General features: G+C 48.9%; 1 protein-coding gene across 1 annotated transcript in view; it reads left to right on the top strand.

Annotated features, from left to right (window-relative positions):
• Nucleotides 1–22,952, top strand: part of CYTH2 (cytohesin 2) — a 482,465-nt gene that overhangs the window by 455,543 nt on the left and 3,970 nt on the right. The gene's annotated exons all lie outside the window — the stretch shown is intronic.

Genomic DNA, 22,952 nt, shown 5'->3' on the forward strand with positions numbered 1-22,952 from the left:
AAAAGTTTGGGTTTCTATTGCCAGGAAGTCAGGGTTGTTGTAGTACACCCAAAAGGTACTGCATACAATCTTGCCTAATACTCTTACTTGAGTTTGAGTAGTTGAAGTGGGTTAGTCTTGTACAGCCTGTACTTTGCTGGGTAAGGGCTTGATTTCCCCTCCTCATAACCAAGGTAGACCACTTGACTCTGACCAACTTGCTTTGATGGTCACATTGGCCTGTTGAAGGGTGTTAGGTAGAATTCTCAGACATGTGCTAATTCCCTTCTACCTTAGAGACACCCAGCTCTTTTTGCTAGACTTTAGGACTTTTTAATTTCTAACCTGGAGAGAGTGAGACCTTTTTCCCACTCTCATGTATTTTTCAGACCCCTTTTCTGTGTCGACGGGAACGGGCCGAATTCACCAGCGCTCCTGGGTTTTGCTTCGGCCATGTAATTCCACGCGCGGATACTTCTTTGTCTTTTTTTGTCTTATCTATCATTCAGGTACTGGGTCCTCAGGCATCACGCTCCTCCCCAGCGCATGGCGACTTCTACAGGGTTCAGCAGGTGTCCATCCTGCAACTGGCTCTTCCTAACTTCAGACCCCCACGCCCTCTGCCTACCTTGGCTTGGCCCAGACCACGATTGGCAATAATGTTCGCCGTGTGACTCGCTGTCCTCGAAGACGCTGAAGAACACACTAGCCAGGTGGAGGGAGCTCTTCCAGAGGTCGCTTCTGGAGGATCTCAAGAACTTTGTGAAGCATCGAACCAGGCCTAAGGTAGGGCCGATATTTTCCAGCGCACTCCGCAAGGGAGACTACTTCCCGGGGGGACTCCCGCGCGGGAGGGACCGTCCAGGTCCTTCTACCGGATCGTGCACTGAAGCTGCTACAGCTACCGGCCTTCGGGTGGCGGTATCCTCGGATCCTCCCAGGCGCAGTGTTTGAAGGAACAGAAGGTTCTTGTACCGGGTCTACACCCGAGGGGCTATGCCTTTTTACCGGCACAATGGGTGAGGTGCTACACCCTAACACCAGCAATGCATCTGTGGGGCTACGCCCTAATACCGGTAGTAAGTCCGAGGCGGCACGTAAATGCAGCTCTACCGACCCCCGGGTCGAGGGTGTCACACCTACCGGCCCCAGGCCTTAAGAGCAGGGAAGGCCTCGTGATCCACACGAAGAGTCTTGGACGAGGCCGGGCCCAGCGGGCTGAGCAACACGTCGCAGGCACGTGGCAGGCATGTGGCAGGCAGCTCGACAAAATGGCTGCCGCACCAGAAAGGGGCACCCGTCCGACACCATTCCAAGAATTCGGCAAAGAACGAGTGTCAAGGTGGGACTGGCTTCAACCAGGTACGTGGCCTACAGTCTACCCTTTATTTGCAAAGGGCAACTTTCCTTTGCGTCCATATGGACAAGGTGTGCAGCGGCCCCAGCAGCCCCGAGCTACCCTGTCGGTACCCCCTGCCACTTCTTTGGCCTGCGAGGAGCTGCGCTTCGAGTAGTTTCTCGGCCTCATGAGGTCTCCTCAGATTGGGGGTTATCATTAAAGAGGCAGTCAGGGAAGTCCTTCCCGCCATGCTAGAGGCACCATAGACGCCGCCATCGGGGCCCGAGGCCCCAGTGCAGCTGCTTCCTCCGACCCCACAGCCAACTCTGTATCCTCCGCCGGTCCTTGACCCCAGCCTCCGGCGCCATCTACTCCTCCTTTCCACCCTCAACCTCTGCCTACCCCTGCAAAAATTCAAGATGGTTACGCCAGCTTTTATAGCAGAGACATTGGACAAGGGAGACTGGATGTGCTCCCTGGACCTGAAGGACGCGTACCTACATGTCACGATTTGGCAGCCCCATCGTCCTTTCCTACGGCTCAGGATCATGGGCTACCATTTCCAAATCAAAGCACTTCCATTTGGCCTCAACTCGGCCCCCAGGGTCTTTACCAGACTCATGAACGCTGTGGCAGCCCTCCTCAGAGCACTCAGCCTCCACATCTACCCATACTTCGACGACTGGCTTGTCAGGGCTACATCTCCGGAAGCGGTTCGCCACTCTTCCCATGCCCTTATGAACACGCTGCGAGAGGGTTTTCCCGTCGGAAGACAAAATCTCGGCCATCAAGAGGGCCACCGCCCACTTCCTCAGCAGGGTGGTACCAATATCTCCTGGGTCTTCTGGCGGCGGTCCTGTTAGTCGTGCCACACACAAGACTAAGGATGAGAAGGATTCCGCGGCACTTCGCGGCCTCATGTAATCCGGAGCGGGGCTCGCAATCCGTGATGTTCAACGTTCCTCCACCTCTCCACCCGGACCTAACTTGGTGGTCCATGGATTGCAACCTACGGACGGGCAAGCCCTTTTGGCCGCCCTCTCCGCAGGCCACCATCACCACAGACTCCTCGCTCGAGGACTGGGGAGCCTCCCTGGGCGGTCTCTCGGTCCACGGCACTCGAAAGGAGCAGGAATCCCACAACAATTGGTTGGAGCTGAACGGCATCTTGCTAGTGCTCAGAGCATTCCTACCACTTCTCAAGGAAAAGGTTGTCCTCATTCAGACAGACAACTCGACCAGCATGTACTACGTCAACAAGCAGGGAGGCACCAGATCCCCTCCTCTGTGCAGGCTGGCGATCAGCATGTGGGAATGGGCCCTGGAAAATGACATTTACTTATTGGCAGTCCACTTCCCGGGGGAATCCAACCTGGAGGCGGACCGGCTCAGCAGGCTGGGAGCAGACAATTAAGAGTGGCAGCTAAATGACGTTGTTATTCAGGAGATTTTCAACAGGTGGGGTCATCCCAAGTTGATCTCTTTGCCACCTGGCACAACAAAAAGTGTCCCCAGTTCGCATCCTGGCAGGGTCAGAGCCCCGGCTCCCTGGGTGACGCATTTCACCTCCAGTGTACCTGCATGAGGCCCTACGCCTTTCCACCCACTCCCCGGATCCACAGGGTAATTTGCAGGATCAAGGAGTCTCACCGGCTCATCAGTCTGATAGCTTCCTGGTGACTGGCCAGGCCATGGTTTTCAGAGCTACTCAGCCTCTCGAAGTTGCCCCCGATGCACCTTCCGACGGGCCCAGCCCGCCTTGTGGTGCAGCAGGGTGGGCAGAATCATCCACCCCGCGCCAGGGAAGCTAGCCCTCACAGCGTGGTACCTGAGCACGTAACGCTGCAGCACCTTAGCCTCTCACAGGCCAATCTGGAGATCATACAGGGTGCCAAGAGCAAAGCCACCAGGGCCCAGTACAAAAGCAAATGGACCAGATTCTTTTTCAGCGCACCTCGCTCATTCGGGCATACAGGTGGACACCTGCCATACATACCTTGCAGCCATTGGGGCTTACAGGAACTCGGAGGAAGGCATTTTGTCCTCCTCCAACACTATCATCAAACATCTGACTGATCTCGTTAGGCTCTACCCGCCTGTCAAGAGACCGCACCCTGTGTGGGACCTTAACATAGTCTTGGGCGGCCTGGCTCACAAAAAATTCAAGCCAATGGTGTTCGTGGACATTAGGCTGGTCACCATCAAGACGGCCTTACTAGTCGGTCTTACCTCGGCTCGCAGATTCAGCGAGATCCAGGCGCTGATCGCCTCTGAACCATATACCATCTTTCACAAGGACAAGGTAGTCATGCGGACGCACTCAGCATTTCTGCCCAAGGTTCCATCTGCATTTCACTTGAACGAAGAAATAGTCCTTCCTACGTTCTTCCCCGATCCCAAGTATGAAGCACAGAGTGCTGCACTGCCTGGATGTCAGGCGTGCCCTAAAATTCTACTTGGACGGGACCAAGGGCTTCCGCAAGTCGGACGCTCTGTTTGTCACTTTCGGAGGATCGAGGCCAGGCTATCGGGCCTCTAAGGCCTCCATATCCCACTGGATGTACTCTGCCATCAAGGAAGCTTACGAGGGCCATCACAAGCCGCTCCCGGCCAACATGCATGCCCACGCAGTCAGGGCCAGGGCAACGGCCATCGCATTCCAAAGCATTCCAGCACCATGTCCCTTGGCAAGTCATAAGCAGGGCGGCCACTTGGGCCTCTCCCTCGGCTTTCTGAAAGCATTACTGTTTGGATGACGGCTCTAGATCTGATGCAGCTTTCGGACAGGCGGTTCTCAGGAACCTATTTGCTTAAGGAGGGTCTCCTCTCCACCCTGGGGCTACAATCAGTTGTAATTGCCCATACAGTATGGAGGAAAGGGGACAGGACGTAAGAGTAATTAGAAGTTACTCACCGTAGTGACTAACGTAATCAGAGTCCCCTTTCCTCCATACGTCCCTCCAACCTCCCCCCTATTAATACTGGTGTCATTAGGCAATGTTAAATTTGTCGACGCGTCAATGGGGACTGAGGTGTGGAGCCGGAGGGCAGAGTCAGGGCAGCGCATGCTCCCTGGGCCGCGCCCCTCTAAATTTAAAGGTGAAGAAAGGTTCTGATGCTTGTTAATCTGCTTAGAATCACAGGCTGTGCATATGATCCGACATCCAGTGGTAACCGCAGAGTAATTCATCTTGTCTTTCCGGGACCGAAAGGGGACGTCTGCATAGGTGTGTCTGTAACACTATCCCTATCGTGACGTGTAGTGTACCCAAAATCCCTCACGCGCTGAGGTCCCTCCGATTGTGTTTTTGCTCCCAGATAACTGGTCGCCCTATATAGCGGAGCTCTTACTTAAGAGACGTTGTTTAATATCCTAACCGACTTGTCGGTTATTTTCCCCTTAAGTAATTTAGACGCCAAGAATAACTTCGACGAAGACTACGGGGGACTTGTCTACGGCGGTGGTGTTCTGTACCTACGATCCGGCGGCTGAAGCATCCACCGGCCTTCTGGCCGGCCTGTACAGTAGGGAGTGTGTGGTCGGGGTGGCCATATTTCCAGTATGTCTTTCCTCTTTCCCCCTCTTTACCCTATAGGTCTGGTCATCTTCCCCTTTGGCTATGGAAAGGACTCCTTTTAGGTTCTGTCCTAAGTGTAGGACTAGATACCCTTGGAAGGACGAACACAGGACCTGCAACTCCCGTCTCCCCTAGATCACAACAAAAAGCGGTGTGTGGCTTGAAAACTATTTTGGCCTAAGACCCTTAAGAAGTGCCTTGTAAAGCGGTGGGCTGCGTACGGTATGTCGCGGTTGGAATCCCCTTCCCCCACCGCCACACCCACCGAAAGTGATGGAGGCACCTCCGATGACCAAACATCAGTTGCGCGTGTGATAGACCTCGAGGCGGACATTTCTAGGTCCGCCACGCCCGTCCCCGACCCTTTAAGGCCTGACTCTGGTCTCGCTTCAGGGACAACACATCAGTTGCGCGTGTGATAGACCTCGAGGCGGACATTTCTAGGTCCGCCACGCCCGTCCCCGACCCTTTAAGGCCTGACTCTGGTCTCGCTTCAGGGACAACACCCAGCGACAGGGGCATACAAGCGCATTACATTAAGCACACAACCCCTACACCTATTTTCTATGGATATGTCGAAAAAGGTAAAAGCGCCAGCAGGGCCGTCGAAAATGTCAGTGGATTCCATTGGATCGTCCAGATCCAAAGCCTTCCCCGCATCCGCAACAGCGTCTTGTGACTGGGCATTCCAAGACAAACAAAGGCGCTATCCCTAAATCGGGTTTACACATCGAAGCGCGGAAATCCTACGCTACAACGATTCCGAAGGACGCGGTAGGCCCAAAAATCACGACTAGGCCTCAAGGCGAAAAACCAACCTCTGGGCTCTTTAATACTGCGGAAGGCGGTAAGTCTGCCGATAAACCTTCGGGCCCGCTAACTCACGCCGATTCGGCGGTAATCAAACAGCGGTTGGACTTATTCCCGTTCTGCCGAAAAACATGGGGCAGGCCACGGACAAATCTTTAGATACGTCAGGGTGCCCCGATTCTCACGATACCTATGAGGACAGTCAAGAGCCTCTTTCCAACACCCAGAGAGACAATTTTCGACGCCAAAGGGCAGAAGACAACGCTTTTCCACCTGTAGGCCCTTCTGGGTCCTCTAAATGGAAATTTGAGGGGTGTATGGACCGTCTTGAAAGAATTATCAATTTTTCTGACCATCCTTCCCAGAAAAGATGTCTGGGTGAGCCTACCCTTCAATCTACTTCGTATTTCCATGAAGATCAGCCTTCTGTCCCCGTCCATCATGAAGACATCGTCCAGATGGATACCTATAGGGACATCTACAGTGAGGATGAAGAACCTTCCTTCCTACAAAATTACGATGAGGACCAGGCGGATGCCACGGGCAATTGGGAAGAAACCCAGAAAGTGGTGACGGACCCATGGACGCTTCCACATCAAGATCAGGACACTGATGCATTGTGCCTGGATTCCTACCCGTCCATCCTGGCTCGCCAGGCCTCGCCTGTAGACTACCAAATGGCCTTCAATACCATGTTAAAGAAGGCAGCTGAACATGTTCAAATCTCTACGCAAGAGGCAGTGCCTGAGCAGGACTTTGTAGAGGATACCCTTGAGGAGAAACCTCCCTGTAGCCAGGCCATTCCCCTCCTTAATTCTATTAAGAGAAGATTGGCTCCCTAGTGTCACCAGCTCAAACCCGGACAGTGAATCCGAGAGTTGAAAAGTTGTTTCGGCCAGCTCCTTCAGACCCTCAATACATTAAAGGGCATGCCACCCCAGATTCTCTGTTAGTGAGCACCACCCAGAAACGGGCAGGAGTACCCCTTGCTACAGGGGAGGCACCTCCAGATAGAGAATCAAAAAGGCTTTATGCCCTCGTAAATGGGTTACCTTGTCTGCCTCATAGACTACGCACATAGCGAATAACTACGCTATTGGCGAGTTATGCTGACGCTCAATGGAACCTAGTACAAGGTCTCCAAGAGGTCCCAGTGCCCACCAGGTCCAAGCTTCTCAATATTGTGGCCGAAGGCAGGCAAGTGAACCAGAATGTGATAAAGAACACTCTGGACACCGCTGAAACAGCAGGCAGGTCTCTGGCCCAAGGAACCTTACTCAAAAGGCACGCTTGGCTGCGTTCCTCTGGGTTTAAACCTGAAATGAAAGCCTCGCTCATCAATAAACAGATTGAAGAAGCTAACCTCTTCGGAAAGGCAGTCCATGAAGGAGCATGAGACCCTGAAGTCTCTACAGCAAATCACTCAAAGACCCCCCCCCCCACTAACCCCCCACTCCCCAGAGAGGAAATAATTATCGGCGGTCCTTTCGAGGGCAGTCCCGTGCAAGTCAGAACAACTATGGCACAGGAAACTTCAATGCCGGACAAACATCAGGTTGACCATCAGATCCAGGTCGCCTCCCATGTCACCCCGGTCGGGGGGCGCTTAACATCTTTCCTCATGGCATGGGAGGGGAGAACTTCAGACGAGTGGGTCATAAAGACTGTTGCCCACGGGTACTGCGTGGAATTCGCCCGACCTCCACAATTCAGACCACCACTCTCACGGCGCCTTTCACCGGACCATCTGGAGATCCTGAATCAAGAGGTGGAAGCCATCCCTATTCTTCAGGTAAACAAGAGTATTTATTCAGTGTACTTCCTTCTACCCAAAAAGAACCTCACCATGCGCCCTGTTCTAGATCTGCACCCAGCGAACAAGTTCATAAAACCTCAAAAGTTTTGCATGGTAACGCTACAGGAGGTGATCCCTCTGAAACAGGGGGACTACATGGCAACATTGGACATGAAAGATGCATACTTTCATATTTCAATGTTGCCAGCGCACAGAAAATATCTAAGGTTCATGATAGAGGACAGGCATTACCAATTCAAGGTACTCCCCTTTGGCATCGCTTCGTCGACAAGGGTGTTTACAAAGGTCCTGGCAGTAGAGGCAGCACACCTGCGCAGGTTATCCGTCTCGGTTTACCCTTACCTCGACGACTGGCTCATAACAGGGGACTCGTACGGCACGTGTTTTTTGAACACACAAAAGACAGTAGACCTTCTGTTCAGTCTGGGGTTCTCTATCAACGAGAAGAAATCAAGTCTAGTCCCCAGCCAAATAAAACAATTTCTGGGAGCTCTAATCGGGACGAAAGACGGCCTTGTCTTCCCCTCCAACGAGAGGGCTCAGATCATGCTTTTTCAGATCCCTCAAAATGTAGACAGTCGGGAGGTGATGGTCCGCAAAGCCACGCGTTTGCTAAGAACGATGGCGTTGTGCATATACTTGGTTCCCCACACGCGGCTGCGCATGCGTCCCATGCAAGAGTGGCTCAACAGCCAGTGGTGTCAGGCCAGCAGACAATGGGAAGATCTCGTAGTTGTCTCGCCAGCCCTCGTTCTCTCTCTGCAGTGGTGGTCAAGAGAAAACCTCTTGAAGGGGAAAACCTTCACCACCCCTGCAGTGGAAGCCACTCTCACGACAGACGCATCTCTTACGGGGTGGGGGGGGTCTCACCTGCTTCAGCAGACAGCACATGGAGTCTGGTCCCCTCAGGTAGCGTCCAACCATATAAATTTACTGGAGCTATTAGCCGTGTTCAAGGCATTAAAGACCTTTCAGATGCAACTACAAGGGAAGACAGTGCTGATTCGAACAGACGGCGCTACAACCATATATTACCTGAAAAAACAGGGGGGCACTCACTCTCCAGGGCTAGCCAAGCTGTCCTAAAACATTTGGATATGGGCTCTCAAGCACAAGATGTTTCTGTTATCCCAACATGTTGCAGGGGAATACGAATGGCGTCTGCATGAAGACATTGTGTCTAACGTCTTCGCAGCATAGGGCTTCCCAGAGATCAACCTGTTTGCAACTCAGGAGAACGCCCAATGCCAAGACTAAGCCTCCAGTTACCCCCAGAGGCTCCAAGGGGAACGGTCTCCGGATAACATGGTCGGGGAAATTTGTCTACGCTCCCCCCTCACCCCCCGACTCCCCTTCTCAACAAGATAGTGCACAAGATGCACCAGGAACCAGTTACCATGATACTGGTCGCCCCCATGTGGGCCCGCCAACCCTGGTTCGCTCATCTGATTGAAATGTCCCTCTCCCCACCAGTAAAACGACCCCGCCCATACAACATGTTGTCTCGGGACAGAGGGGAGGCCCTACACCCATGCCCACAAACTCTGAATTTAGCAGCTTGCCTCCTGAGGTCATAGAGTTTGGACACCTACAGTTCCCTCAGAGGTGCATGGACATACTCAGGGAAGCTAGAAAATCTAATACACGTTATTGCTATGCCAGCAAATGGAAACGTTTTGTCATCTGGTCTAATTCCAAGGGCGTCAGTCCCATCGATTGCTCACCCACACACATTGTGCTGTACCTAACCCATCTGTTAGATACTGGGTTGGTCTTCAATTCCTAAATGTTCATCTGGCTGCTCTCACAGCCTACACCACATCACAACAAAAGGTGTCATGGTGGAAGATACCGGTGATTACAGCCTTTATGGAAGGGGTTAAGAAGATTTATCCTCCCTTTTCTCACCCAGCTCCTTGGTGGGACCTAAATGTGATTTTGACCAGGCTCATGGGAGCTCCCTGTGAGCCAATGCATAAAGCAAGTCTAAAAGACCTGACTTATAAAACGGCCTTCCTAGTGGCTATCAAGGGTTAGCGAACTACAGGCACTTTCTGTTCTAGACCCCTTTGTTACAGTCCACAGGGATAAGGTAATTCTGCGTACTCACTCCAGATTTGCGCCTAAATTCATCTCGAAGTTCCATGTGAACCAATCGATTGAACTACCTAGCTTTTTCCAGAATCCTACTAGCATGGCCGAAAGAAGCCTACACACACTAGATGTGCGCAGGGCAGTCATGTTCTACCTGGAAAGAACTAAACCACTGAGGAAAACAAACCAATTTTGAGAGAGAACTGCCCTTTAAGCCTAGAGCACATTCTACGCGGGGCACTGGGGCATCCATAGCATTCATTGCAAATGTTCCCCTTGAGTCCATTTGCAAAGCGGCAACCCGGAGTTCTGTACACACCTTTACAAAACACTTTTGCCTAGTCACTCATTCTAGGTCTAATTCTCAGGTGGGACAAGCAGTATTAAGACATCTTTTCTCTACTGTTCCTTCTCACAAACCACCTCCAACTGTGGGTGCTGCTCGCTAGTCTATGCACAGGATGTGATTCTAAGCAGATTAACGAGCATCAGAAGACATGCATTACTCACCGTAATAGCATTTCTGATGATTGTATCTGCTTAAAATCACATGCTACCTCCCCGCTCAATGTGGAAGGAACATAGACATTGTACTACTTCTCTCTTCTTCACGTACTCACTCACTATAGCTTTGGGCTCCCTCATGGCAGAAAAAATACAAGCGGAGGGACCTTGGCATGTGAGGGATTTTGGGTATACTACACGTCACGATAGGGATAGTGTTACAGACACACCTATGCCGACGTCCCCTTTCGGTCCCCGAAAGACAAGCTGCAATACTCTGCGGTTACCACTAGATGTCGGACCATATGCCTCCCTTTGCCATATATGCCCATATGCCTTTGCCTATATGCCATATAAATGCCTCCCTTTCCTCCAGTATCTTTCCCGACGCATTCAAAACGGTCCATGTCAAACCTCTAATTAAAAAACCCTCACTCGACCCTCTCGAGCCCAAAAGCTACCGCCCCATCTCAAACACCAGGTTCCTTGCCAAACTCATTAACCAAACTGCCTACTCCCAACTAAATGCCTTTGTCGAAGCCAACAACCTCCTAGACCCCACACAATCGGGTTTCAGAGCTTGTCACGGAACTGAAACCACCCTAACCTCAATCTGGGATGACCTTAAGATGACAGCAGACTCCGCAGGATGCGCCGCACTAATCCTTCTCGACCTATCCACCGCCTTTGACACAATCAATCACTCAATCCTCCTAGACCGCCTCCACTCCCTAGGAATTCGTGGAACCGCTCTTAAATGGATAGCTTCATTCCTCAAAGATAGGCACCAAATAACGATACTCTCCACCTATACCTCCCAAGCCTGACCGGTCGACACGGGAGTCCCAAAAGGAGCATGCCTATCCGCCCTCCTGTTCAATCTCTACTTGATCACCCTCCCACCAATAATTCGTTCACACAACATCCTGTGTTACAACTACGCCGACGACACTCAACTAATTCTTAAACTCCTGAACTCGAAACCCAACTCCCGACCGGACCTGGCATCCTGCCTCCTTGACATAGAACTCTGGATGACCCAAAGCCACCTCCTGTTAAACCCCTCCAAAACGGAAATCATGGTTTGCGGCAACTCTGAACTTCTTCCGCACCCACTACCCTGGCCACCCGCCATGGGCAACTCACCGACCCCCTCCAACTCGGTGAAAAATCTTGGATGCACCCTTGACTCTGACCTAACACTCTCGTGCCAAGTCAACAATGTCTCAAAGTCCTGCCACTACCACCTTAAAACCCTTAGGCGCATCTTTCCATCTCTCTCATTTCCCAACAGACTCTCCGCAGTCCAATCAATCGTTATATCAAGACTGGACTACGCAAACCCCCTATACCTTGGAATCCACACTTACCAACTGAATAAACTCCAAAGGGCACAAAACGCGGCGGCCAAAATGCTACTTGCGCTCGGTCCAAGAACCACGTCTCCCCAGCCCTTAAGACGCTGCACTGGCTTCCTGTAGCCCGTAGGGTGGCTTTCAAAACCTTATGCCTCTCCCATCGAAAACTGCTTAAAACCGGACCTCAATATCTTCAAGACAAACTAAAACCTTATCATCCCACTCGCACCTTGAGATCAAGCTCAGCCGGCCTCCTAGTAATTCCTAAGACAAACTCCGTCAGGTTAGGCGGATCATCATTCTCACCCCTGGCCCCAACCCTGTGGAACTCCCTCCCACCCCACATTTGCCTAACTGAAGATCTAGCGTTCTTCCGCAAACTACTGAAAACCTGGCTCTTCCCCCTAAAACAAACCGGTTTCCAAACTAACAGCATCACAATGACACCGACCCAACAAATTACCGGATGCGAGAAATTGACATCTAATAAACTCGAATGTAAACTAGAAAGACAAACAGAACTAAACAAGTAAAGTAGATCAAAACAGTGAAGTAGATAATATGAATAAACCACTGGGAAAGTAAGGAGATCTATACTGCAGAAATGGAGATAATGATTGATAATGACAATGAACGTGCGTAGAACTGATGACTATACAGAACGAATGAACGTATAGACCTGATGAACTTATAGACCGGATGAAAGTTTAGACCGGATGAGCGTGTAGAGCGTATGAGTAGGTAGAGCGGCTGAGTGCGGGGAGCGGCTGAGTAGCATATTGAGCGGACTAGTGCGTGTAAAGCGGATGAGTAGCATATCGAGCGGACTAGTGCGTGTGAAGCGGATGAGTAGCATATCGAGTGGATGAGTAGTTTGTGGACCCGATGAGTGGGAGGACCGAATGAGTGTGCAGATTAGGATGAGTGTGCAGATTAGGATGAGTGTGAGGAGGGGATGTGCGTATAGAACGGATGTGCGTATAGAGCGGATGAGTGAAACACCTGATCTCGAACGCCTGAAACGAATACAAGTGCATAGAACGGACTTGATCGCATAGAATTGCAGAACGTACATAATATGCCTTGGAATGCAGGGAACATTTGAAAGAGCATATATCCCATTATACCACACCCCACGCTTACTCTCTTCTTTACACCACCACTCAACTAGAACACAGAGATACTATGACACCATTCGGTACAACTGTTCTCATATCAACATCTCCCGCTCACTCCCCATCACTCTGTGTAAACACTGCTGGTTACACACCCCCCCAGCCAGGCGTTCTCCTCAGGCCTAACACAGCCACACTCGGTCTGGATAAATCCTGCCAGAGCGAACACATACTCCTGATCTCTCAACCACCACACCTACCGCTATGAAGCAGCTACTACACGAATTTCGCACCAGCTGCACACATACCTGGTGCGCACACGCACCTTTGGACTCTCTCGATTCTCCCTACTGACCAGAACGTCGGTTCCCAAGGGCGTTCAACCTACCAGCGCCTTCAGACCATACCAATGGTATATAAGGCGCTATATAAATGCAAAATAACATAACATATGCACAGCATGTGAATCTAAGCAGATACAATCATCAGAAATGCTATTACGGTGAGTAATGCATGTCTTCCGTCTCCCGTGCCTTGGAAGGGACGCCCATAGAGTAGGGAGGAAAGGGGACTATGGACTATAAGAGTACTTTAGTCACTACGGTGAGTAACTTATAATTTTCACTTTACTTACTCTGGGAAACAGTAGTTTATCCCAGAGAAGGTATTTAAACCTTGAGAAAGTCTGAAAAGGTTTCCCTGTGCCACTGCACTTAGGATGCTGTGTGACACAAATGAAAAGATGATGCCTATGGAGTTGGTTAGACTCAATAACCAAAGAAAACGCAAGAGTAAAACACATTGATTTAAAAAGTTAAAAGTCCCAAGGTTTTGCAAAAGAACTAGAGGACTCTAAGGTGGAAGGAATTGGCACATTTATGAGAATTCTTCGTAACACTCACCCTCTAACCCCACTCCCCCCAGACTAAGTGACAGGAGGATCTTATCCCCACCCGGATGGATCTCCTGTTGCAAGTCGGTTAAATGGCCTGCTGAGTACACTAGCAACCTTTTGTAACCCTTGCTATGGCACTTTTTATCAGTTGTTTTCATATGTAAGCTATATGACCTACAAACCCTGTTTGGTAAATCTCTCATATTTAAGGTGTAGGGGATCTGATCTAACACTCCCTCAGAAGTTGCGACAACCTCTGAACCTACCATAGGCTTTTTCAAGGGGTCCTTAGAAAGGAATCCCTTAGACCTAGAGGGGCCGCCATAGTTCCTCCCCACCTTTCTCACAAGAGCAGGTTGGGTCTCGGGTATCTTGGTTGGAGGGGCTGTGGTCAAGCAAGGTACATGCTTCCACTTCCTCTGAGATCTCAGTTTACCTGGCTTAGAAGTTTCCCTCCTAACACTGGGATTTACACTGGAGTCATCAGTAGAAGATCCAACAGTCTTAAAGTGTTTAGCCTTAGACCTATATTTCCTGGTTTTCCACCAGCTTTGAGAATTGCCAGTTCTCACAGGCCTAGAGAGGGGTCCAATTTGTCTATCCACCTTTTCCTCAGAAGCAGGGTGGGTCAGAAACTTTAGAACTGGATGGGAATGATGGAGCTTGGTTGAGGCTCCCATTTCCCTACTATTCTAGCCTCAGATTTGCCTTGTTTAGAGGTCAATTTACTAACACAAGGGCTTACAGTGGGGTTCTGTGTAGAGGGTTCCACAGGCTCAGAGTGGTCTCTTAAGGTTGCCTCTCTAGCCAATTTGGTTTGGTCCTGTTTCCTCTTACTGGGAGGCCTGGGTGCACTTGACACTACTCCTAGAGTTTTTAAATCATTCCCCAACAGGACTCTCCCAGGCACCTCATTCTGAATACGGACAGGAATCCTCACTGTCATTTAGTTACACTGAATGAGAGCTGGTAGAATGGGAACCAATTGGACAAGGCCTCCAGCACATCTAGTGGGACCTTTGGGTGCCTTAGCAACATCCTCAGGCTTGAAAAAGCTTTAATCTACAACTGTTCTGCTGGGCCCAGTGTCTCTCATGGCAGGAGTATCCCAGCCATTTACGAGAACACTGTCCATATAATACCCTTTGGCGTTATCTGGAATGGAGTTATACACATCCATATTCTGTTTCTTACCCAGATCCAGGAGTTCTAAGGATACACTGGCTTGAACACCCAAGGGTTCTTCAGCCAATAGGTGAAAGTGGGCACTAGCCATTTGTACTTCGCCTTCAGGGATGAAGGCTAAGGAGGCAGTGCTGACCCCTGCAGGTTTATCCTGGCATCTGGGATCTCATTTTAGATGGTCTACAGACCCACAGACATAGCATTTACCAAATGCTCTCTGGAATAGGGGTTTCTGCTGACCTTCCTCTGGTTGGGCACCAGAAGATTCACTAGACCTACCAAGTTTCCCATTGGACCTACCCTTATGTGGTTTGGTGGCCTCTTCTGGTTGGTTGGAATTAGAGCTATCTTTATTCTCACCTTGATGCTGCTTCCCCTCATGCTTGTTATGAGTGGCCCCAGAATCCTTGAGAGTGGCCCTGTTGGCTACCCTTGAGTTAGCTGCTCTTGGTAACTTTTTGGGATCAATCTCATTTGAGTTAGCCAAGTGCTGTCTCAGCTCAGGAGAACAGGCATTACAAATAGATTCTAATAAAAACAGATATCTCATTCCTTCAAAAGAGTTCACTCTGTAACCCTTAACCCAACCATCTAAGTTTTTCTAACATTCACACACCCAGGTAGCCCAAGGGGTACCATTAGTCTTTTTGAGGGTCCTAAACCTCTTAAGGTACTGGGAAGGAGTTTTCCCAAATCTATCTATTAAAGCTAGCTTCACATGTCCATACTCCAATCTTTCAAGTTCCCGCACCTCGATTACAGCAGCAGTTGCAACCTGGGGGAGCCTAGACAAAAGCCAAGGAATCAACTGATTCCCTGTGAAACCCTGAATCCCATAGTTATACTCAAAAAACACCCAACTAATTCAAAATATCAAGTTTCACCTTGTACATAGTCGCAGCCTCTTTGGGCATGCAGTGACTCTTAAGACTGGAAGACCTAGAAGACTCTGGGATAGAAACATTTTCAAGAGCATGTTGCATTTCCATTTCTCTGAGTTTGATTTATTTGTTTACTTTCAGTTTGTAGTTGTAGCCTTTTGAACTCTAACTCAAGTCTCATTTTTTCAAGAGACACAAATTCTGTACTCTGTACTGGGCCTGGTAGGATCCCTGTGGCTAAAGGTTTAGGCCTAAGAGCTTGTTGAGGTGCAGTGGGGCTCACATCCTGAGACTCCTATGACTCTTCTGACCCTTCAGTAACATTAGAGTTATACTCTACATCATCATCCTCATCATTTTCCAGATTTGCTGGAGGAGTAGTGGTGACAGACCTACTTCTCAGACTTTGATAATTCAACAATCCTTCAATTCATTTTTCTTTCCTTTAACAGTGAGATTCCTGTCCTTCCACATATTTCAGTTGATCTACTGTTAGAGTGATCAGGGCTTCATGTCTGAAGTTATCCATATCAGGCATTTTAAAATTGTTTTTCTAGTGGTGCTTAGCCTTGTGAAGGTTATTATTTGAACAAAAGTAAAGCAGAACTCTCAATGTAACAACTCTACAATTTAACCTCACCGCATGCCACCAGTGTTAGGCAAAGTTTGTATGCAGAACCCATTGGGACCACTACAGGACTACAGGTGTAAGCAAAACCAACCTTTGGTATAAGTCTGTACTACATAGTATTTGGTAGCGGAGCTGAGCAGCCAGGCTTATCTCAAGAGGGGAATGTGAGCAGTAATATTACACAAAGGTCTACAATCACAGGAGTTCAAATAACTCTTACACTCAAGGTTTCTTTGTTAAATATTTATTAATTTATTTAACTGTCAGGTATAAAACATTCATAAGAAGTAGGCAATATAATCACACAAATATACCTCAGTACTGTACACTCTAAGTTTCTGAGGCATTCAGAATACTTTGAAGGAGGAGCAAAAAGACCTAGGTTATCAGCACATAAAAAGAATACATTTATTTATTAGACAGTGCAGATATAGATATTTTGAGCTCACCAGAAGAGTCAATTCAATAGACTAGGCCAAAGTCTTGGATTGGATAAAGCAGTTCTGGTAAGTAAACAGAAACGTCTCTGCCAAAGTTCTCAGAAGTAGTTTGTAAAAAGGAGAATCATATGTTGGGTCACATGCTGATTATGCCTGCAAGTTGCAAAAGTTTCAAGCACTTTCACCGCGAGATGTAAGTACTCTGTCACATTTCACAGTACCTTACAAATGAAGAAAAAGATGCAGCTGAAGACTTCTGTTCCTGGCAGTTCCTGCATATCTCGCTGTTCCTGGGCCTCAGTCGTGGGGACAAGAGGGAGGACGCCGGGGGACTCCTGCACTGCACTGGAACAGTCAAAGGCTGGCACTTGGCAAACCTCAATTTCGGTTCCTGTGAGTAAAGCATACAAACTGGTGTCCCTCTCCCTGGTTATACATTTTCCTGCAACACTTTGAGGAAATTCAACCAGCTCCGAGATAAGGTGTCCAGGTGGCTTATTGTTGAGTTGATTGGTCCCACCAACTCAATGGGAGAAGTTGTCCTTGTCGAGGTGAACTTGACGATTCAGACCCTCAACAGGACTTCACCGGGCAAACCAACGGTCCAGGAGTTGCAGAAGCCATCCTCTTCAAGCTAGTCTTCGGTTCTTTCGTTCCAGTGGTCGACTCTGCCTTCCGAGTTAAGAGACTCGCCTTTTTATTGAGTTCTCTCCCATTCATTCCAGCCTAGCTGTCACTCTCCCAGCAGGGTGGCTCTCCTTGCCGGACAGTCAGCCAGCCAATTGCCACCAAGTGCATTTGGGTCTCCTGCAATACTAAGCACAGGGAGTTTCGGGCACCTCCCTCACTTCCAACCCAGACACTCGGGCGCCAGAGGCGGTCTTTACTCCTGAAGCCCTCCAAAGGCGAATGAACAAAGGAACCAAACCTGGTTTGGCGCGCAGAGCAAAACTCTAGAAGGACCTTTCCACAAAGAAACGGCGATAAAAGAAGACCGGGACCTGTTTTTACAGAGGGGGCTCAGACGCCATCTTGAAAAACATGGCTCCCGCGATTTAACGCTACCAGTGTTTGCGGTCGGGGAAAAATCATGGTAGTTTGTTGTAAAACTACTGCCACCAGCCATTTTGAGAGGAAAGGGTAGCATTTGATTTGACAGCTACATGAGTATCTAGACACGGGGGATACTAAGTAACCCGTCCAGCACTCTAAGATAGGGTGTGCTGGGTCTAGGAATTTAAAGAGACTAGTAAAGTCAATGTCACTTTACTTACTCTGGGAAACAGTAGTTCAAAGTCCCAAAGTTTAGCAAAAGAGCTGGAGGGCTCTAAGGTGGGAGGAATTGGTACATTTATGAGAATTTTTCCTAACCGTGGCAGTGGTTTACTTTTTCCTACCACTTTGTGATTTTACAGCAGGCTGCAATTGTACCTGCAGTAAAACACCCATGGGTGCTCATTTTGGGTGCCCATTTTGTCAAAATGGCCCTGATCTTTGTTTTTGCCATTTTTTGTTGGAAAGGTCCTTCTTGAGATTTACTCTGCGCCCCAAACCAGGTTTGGTCCCTTTGTTCATTTTGTCTTTGGCGGGATTCACTGGTGAAGGCCTCTGGCTCCAGCGTGTCTGGCAGGGCAGCACATGAGGGAGGTGCATGAAACTCCCTGTGCTTAATCCGCTTGGTTACAGGAATGCACCCAAAGGTGATTGGCTGGCTGGCTGTCCTTGAAGGACAGCCACCATGCTTTCTGAGTGTCAGCTAGGCTGCGAATGAATGGGAGAAACCTGCATAAAAGTTAAGGCTTTTTGCTTGGAAGGCAGAGTCGACCACTGGACGAAAGAATCCGAAGAAGAACTTGAAAGAGACGCTTGCTGCAACTCCTGGACGGTTGGTTTGCCCGGTGAAGCCCTACTTCGGACTAACCAGTCGTCGAGCTTGCTACTCTATGCAGAGTATGTGATCTAAGCTGATCTACAAGCTCCAGAAGGGATACATTACTCACCGTAACTGCTTAGATTCACATGCGCCCACCCTTCCTCCCCTACTAGAGTAGAAGGCGCATAGATGTTTTCTGGGGTTTTCTGTTCTGCTTTACACCATCTGTACTCACGCTAGACTTCATGCAACCTCAATTCAGAAACAAACAATCTGAGGGACTTCAACGCGTGAAGGACCATGAGTACAGTACACGTCACGCTAGGGATAGTATTACTAATCACGCCCTGTCTACGTCCGTTTTTGAGTTTCGAAAACAAATCTCGTCATACTCTGCGACTTACACTAGATGTTGGACTATGCAGAGCATGTGAATCTAAGCAGGTACAAGCACCAGCAATACAATTACGGTGAGTAATGTATCCCATACGGTAATACATTTACTCTGCAAACACATATAACAGTTACTATAAGGGAGGAAAATGGTTAGTTAGTTTAACATTAGCTTGGTTTAAGGTTGTAGAGAGGGTTTCTTCGCAAAGCAAGTCTTTTAAGTCCAAAAACGCAACCCTAGTTAAAGGCAGTTCGGAAAGGGCTCAAAGTCCTGAGAAGCAGCAGAATACGAAGAGTTCCTGAGGATTTCTTCCAGTCTCTAGTGTTACAGAAGCATCAAGTTAACAACTAACAAGGGAGACCTGCAAAAGGGCTCGATGAAGGACCACAAACAGCCGTTTGAGTCGGAGGTAAGAGGGGGTGACCCTGGACACCTCTGGGTGCACTGAAGTGCTCTGGAGCGACTTCTTGGACTCAGGTAAGCAATACCTATTTCCCCACAGTACCTTAGGTTAGAAGAAAATGTTTGTGCTGGATGCTCCGCGATGTTACTGCTCTAGACCCGACCTCCGGATTCCTTGGTCTGAAGGCTGAAGGCATGACAATGGACTGGGTCTCTCAGCAGCAGTCTTGAGGGAGAACCTGTGGCACGACTTTCAGAAACTTCTGGTTCACTCTGTGGTTTTGGCACCTTTTCTGCAGCACCAACAAAGGACACGGATCGCCCGGTCAATGATCTTTTCTTCCTGCAGTCCAGCACTCTGGGGAGGGGGTCTGGGTGAGTTGGATCGGATCTCTGGAGTGCCCTTACGGGTTCAGCAAATATTTGGACGTATTCGGCCTTTATATGAGAATGCACTCGAAAGGGTATTGGGGTTCCGCAGCTCTGGAAACTCCTAGGACCTCGGGGAGATAGTTAATTTCAAAGTTCAACTTGGGACTGGTTGTTCCCACCAGGCAAGGCAAGGAGTCGTCCTCTTCGGAGCTCCTCTGACGCACAGAAAACAGGGTCAGGACAGCAGTGGTCGCTTCACAGTGTTACAAAAAGGTTGCTGAGTCTCTGGTCATCTTATATTTCAGTTACTTCAGCTTCCAGTGGTCTTTCACTCCAGAAACCTCACCTTTTATACAGTTCCAGCACACACTCCTCAGCAATCTCTATCAGCATTTTACAGAAAGGGGCGCTTTGCTGTCCAATCAGGACAGCCAAGACACCCTGTGGGAGCTGGTCCTATTCATGCACTCTGGCAGACAAAAAACAGGGGGTTGGAAAACTCCTCCACTTCCTGCCTGCCCAGACCCTCTGCAGCCTAGGCGGGGACACCCAAGGGTTCCTGCCAAAGGCAAAACACATACACTGACCTCCTCCACCCATAATGGTTGAAGAAGGGCTAACAAAGAACAACCACCCTAGTAATGGCGAAAAAAGAAGGGAGGCCCCAAGTTGGTACTTGGGTGCCCCTATTGTGCACTACCGAGGCTAGGGTCAATGTTAGGGAGAATTCTCATTTCTGTGCCAATTCACTTTAACCTTAGAGACCCCAGCTTTTTTGCTGGACTCGGGGCTTTTTAATTTTTACTCCTGAGTGAGTGGGACCTTTTTCTCACTCACCCATGTGTTTTCCTGACTGATTTTCTGTGTTCCTTACTGTTTTACAGAGTCTGGTAAACTCCATAGGCATCTTCTTTTTGCATTGTGAGACACGGCACCTTTTGTGTAGTGCCAATGAGAAGTCCCTTAGACTTCTCTTAATGTTTAACTACATTCTCTTGGGTGAACTACTGTTCCCAAGAATAGTAAGATGACCCCTGTCCTACTAGCCTTTACTTTATGGGTCCAGCACACACCACCCTATGTGGATTGCTGCGGGGGGGGGGGGGGGGGTTATATATCTCCTTTAACCCATTCCTTATGTAACATTATGAAATGACTGGTTGCAGTGGTTTCTTTTTTACTACCTAGTAACATGCATCGTCAGGCTGATACCTCGGCTGCAGTACTGCACCCAAGGGTGACCATTTTCTCAAAATGGCCCTGTCTTTGTTTTTCGCCATTTCTTGTTAGTTCGTTTCTTCTGGGCTTTTACTCTTTTGTTTGCATCAGGTTTGAGTCCTTTGTGTGTTTTGCCTGCCCAGGCTCTAGTGTGTGTGGAAAGGCAGGAAGTGAGGGAGGGTCCTGAAACTTTCCAGTCCTTTGACTCTGGGTGTGCCTGAGTGAAACCAGTTCCTGTTGGCCGACTGGCTGTCGTCGAGGACATCCACCCTGCTGTGTGATTGACAGCCTAGGGCTGTGAATGAATGGGAACTTGCATAAAAAGTGAGGTTTGTGGGACTAGAAGCTGTCGACCACTGGAGGGCAGAAGACGAGAGAAAACACTAGCAGCACCCCTTGGCTGTGAAGTGCCCGGTGAAGCCCTGCAGCTGTGTTGACCCCGTTTTCCAATCAACAGGGAAGACCCGTACAGGATGATTTCCTCCCGTAGGCTGGTGGGACCAACTAGCCTCAAGACAAACTCTATTTTGGTGCAACCCACGACTTGCTGCAACTTTCCAAGTCTGCAAAAGCCCAATACCTGGGGTACCTTGACCATCTGTGAGTGCGTTGTCTTTCGAAGTGCAAATCCGGCCAAAACTTTGCGGGCATCCAGAGGGCCCTACAGAAACAGGAAATGTGCATCCAGAGTCCCCTCACCAGAGTCCAGGACTGAGGGGTCAATGCACATCTAACCAGAGCTTTTCATTCTTCTTTGACGCTGAGAAAAAGGCACCAAAACCACAAAGAGATGCTGAATCGACGGAAATCCATTGCTGCCGAGTACCTCTCGCAAGTGCTGCCGCGAGAGCCCGCCAGACGTCCTCCCTTTCGCCACCACGACCAAGGAACAGGAACATGGGTCTGCTGCACAGCATCTAGCTGGAACAACATCTTCATTTCAAAGGCACTGTGGGCTTGGAGTATTTTATCCTTTTGCCTTTTAGGGTGCTTCCTACCTTTGGGAGTGCGATTTAACTCTACACTGAGTTGATCTCAACTTACCTGCGCTGGCCTTGTGCTTTCTAAAGGCGGCTCCTCTTGAGTTGCTGTGATTTCTCTTTTGAACACTATTTAAGAACATTTTGCTATGATGAAGAGTGTCAGAACTGTCCTGACTCCCTAAAGGCCTCCTTCTAACACTTTTGGCTTTGGCAGTGCTTATTCCCTTACAGGTTTTAAATGTTGAACACTTTAATGCTGGGATAATAGACTGGCTGCATCCCTTTGGGAGAATCTAACTGTTCTTACAACCTATCAGTATGTTCTGATCTAACCCTAACCTTCCCTTCCTTAAAAAACTACTCAATACTGCTAAGGTGATGCCAATATAAATGTTATACTGACCTCGACTGAGGTCACCTCTGGGTGCTGGAACATGTGTAATGTATGAATGAATTACTCACCTGCTTTATTGTTCACTTTTTTAATTGAATCCTAAGTTGGAATTAATGCTACAACTAATTGCTGTTTTTTAAAGAATGCTTTAAATATCTTTGTGTGTAAATAATACATAATTTATTATGTAACTTTAAGTGTGTAAGTGTTTACTTGAATACCACCATTTGCTGATTTCATTGTACAGCTCTACAGCTCACGTTACACCTCTTTAAGGTAAGCGTGGCTGCTCAGTCACACTACCAACTTGTATTGTACAGGCCTGTATTAAAAGGTGGATTAACTAATACCAAGAAATACATCTTTTGTAGTCCCATACCAGTTGGACTGCACTAATTCTTACCCATCAGTCATAGCCTGCAATATAAAAATTACACAATAGTTGGTAGAACAGGTCCACTGCCACCAGCCATAACTAGGAGATTGTCTATGTGACTAAAAAGTCACTGGAGCAGAGAGAATGGGGACACTAGGTATACCATTGGCACTCCACTGAAGGTGGTGTGTGCCAAACTCGGGACTATAGATTTTGGAAGAGATACTAAGTATCTCTATCTTTAAGAACGGTAGTTACTTGAGGATACAGAAAAAGTAATCGTAAAGGAAGACCGTAAGGGTCCCCAGCAACACT

The sequence above is a fragment of the Ambystoma mexicanum genome, chromosome 1q (genome assembly GCF_040938575.1).
Source record: "Ambystoma mexicanum isolate Mex_15411 chromosome 1q, UKY_AmexF1_1, whole genome shotgun sequence".
Taxonomy (NCBI): Eukaryota; Metazoa; Chordata; class Amphibia; order Caudata; family Ambystomatidae; genus Ambystoma; species Ambystoma mexicanum.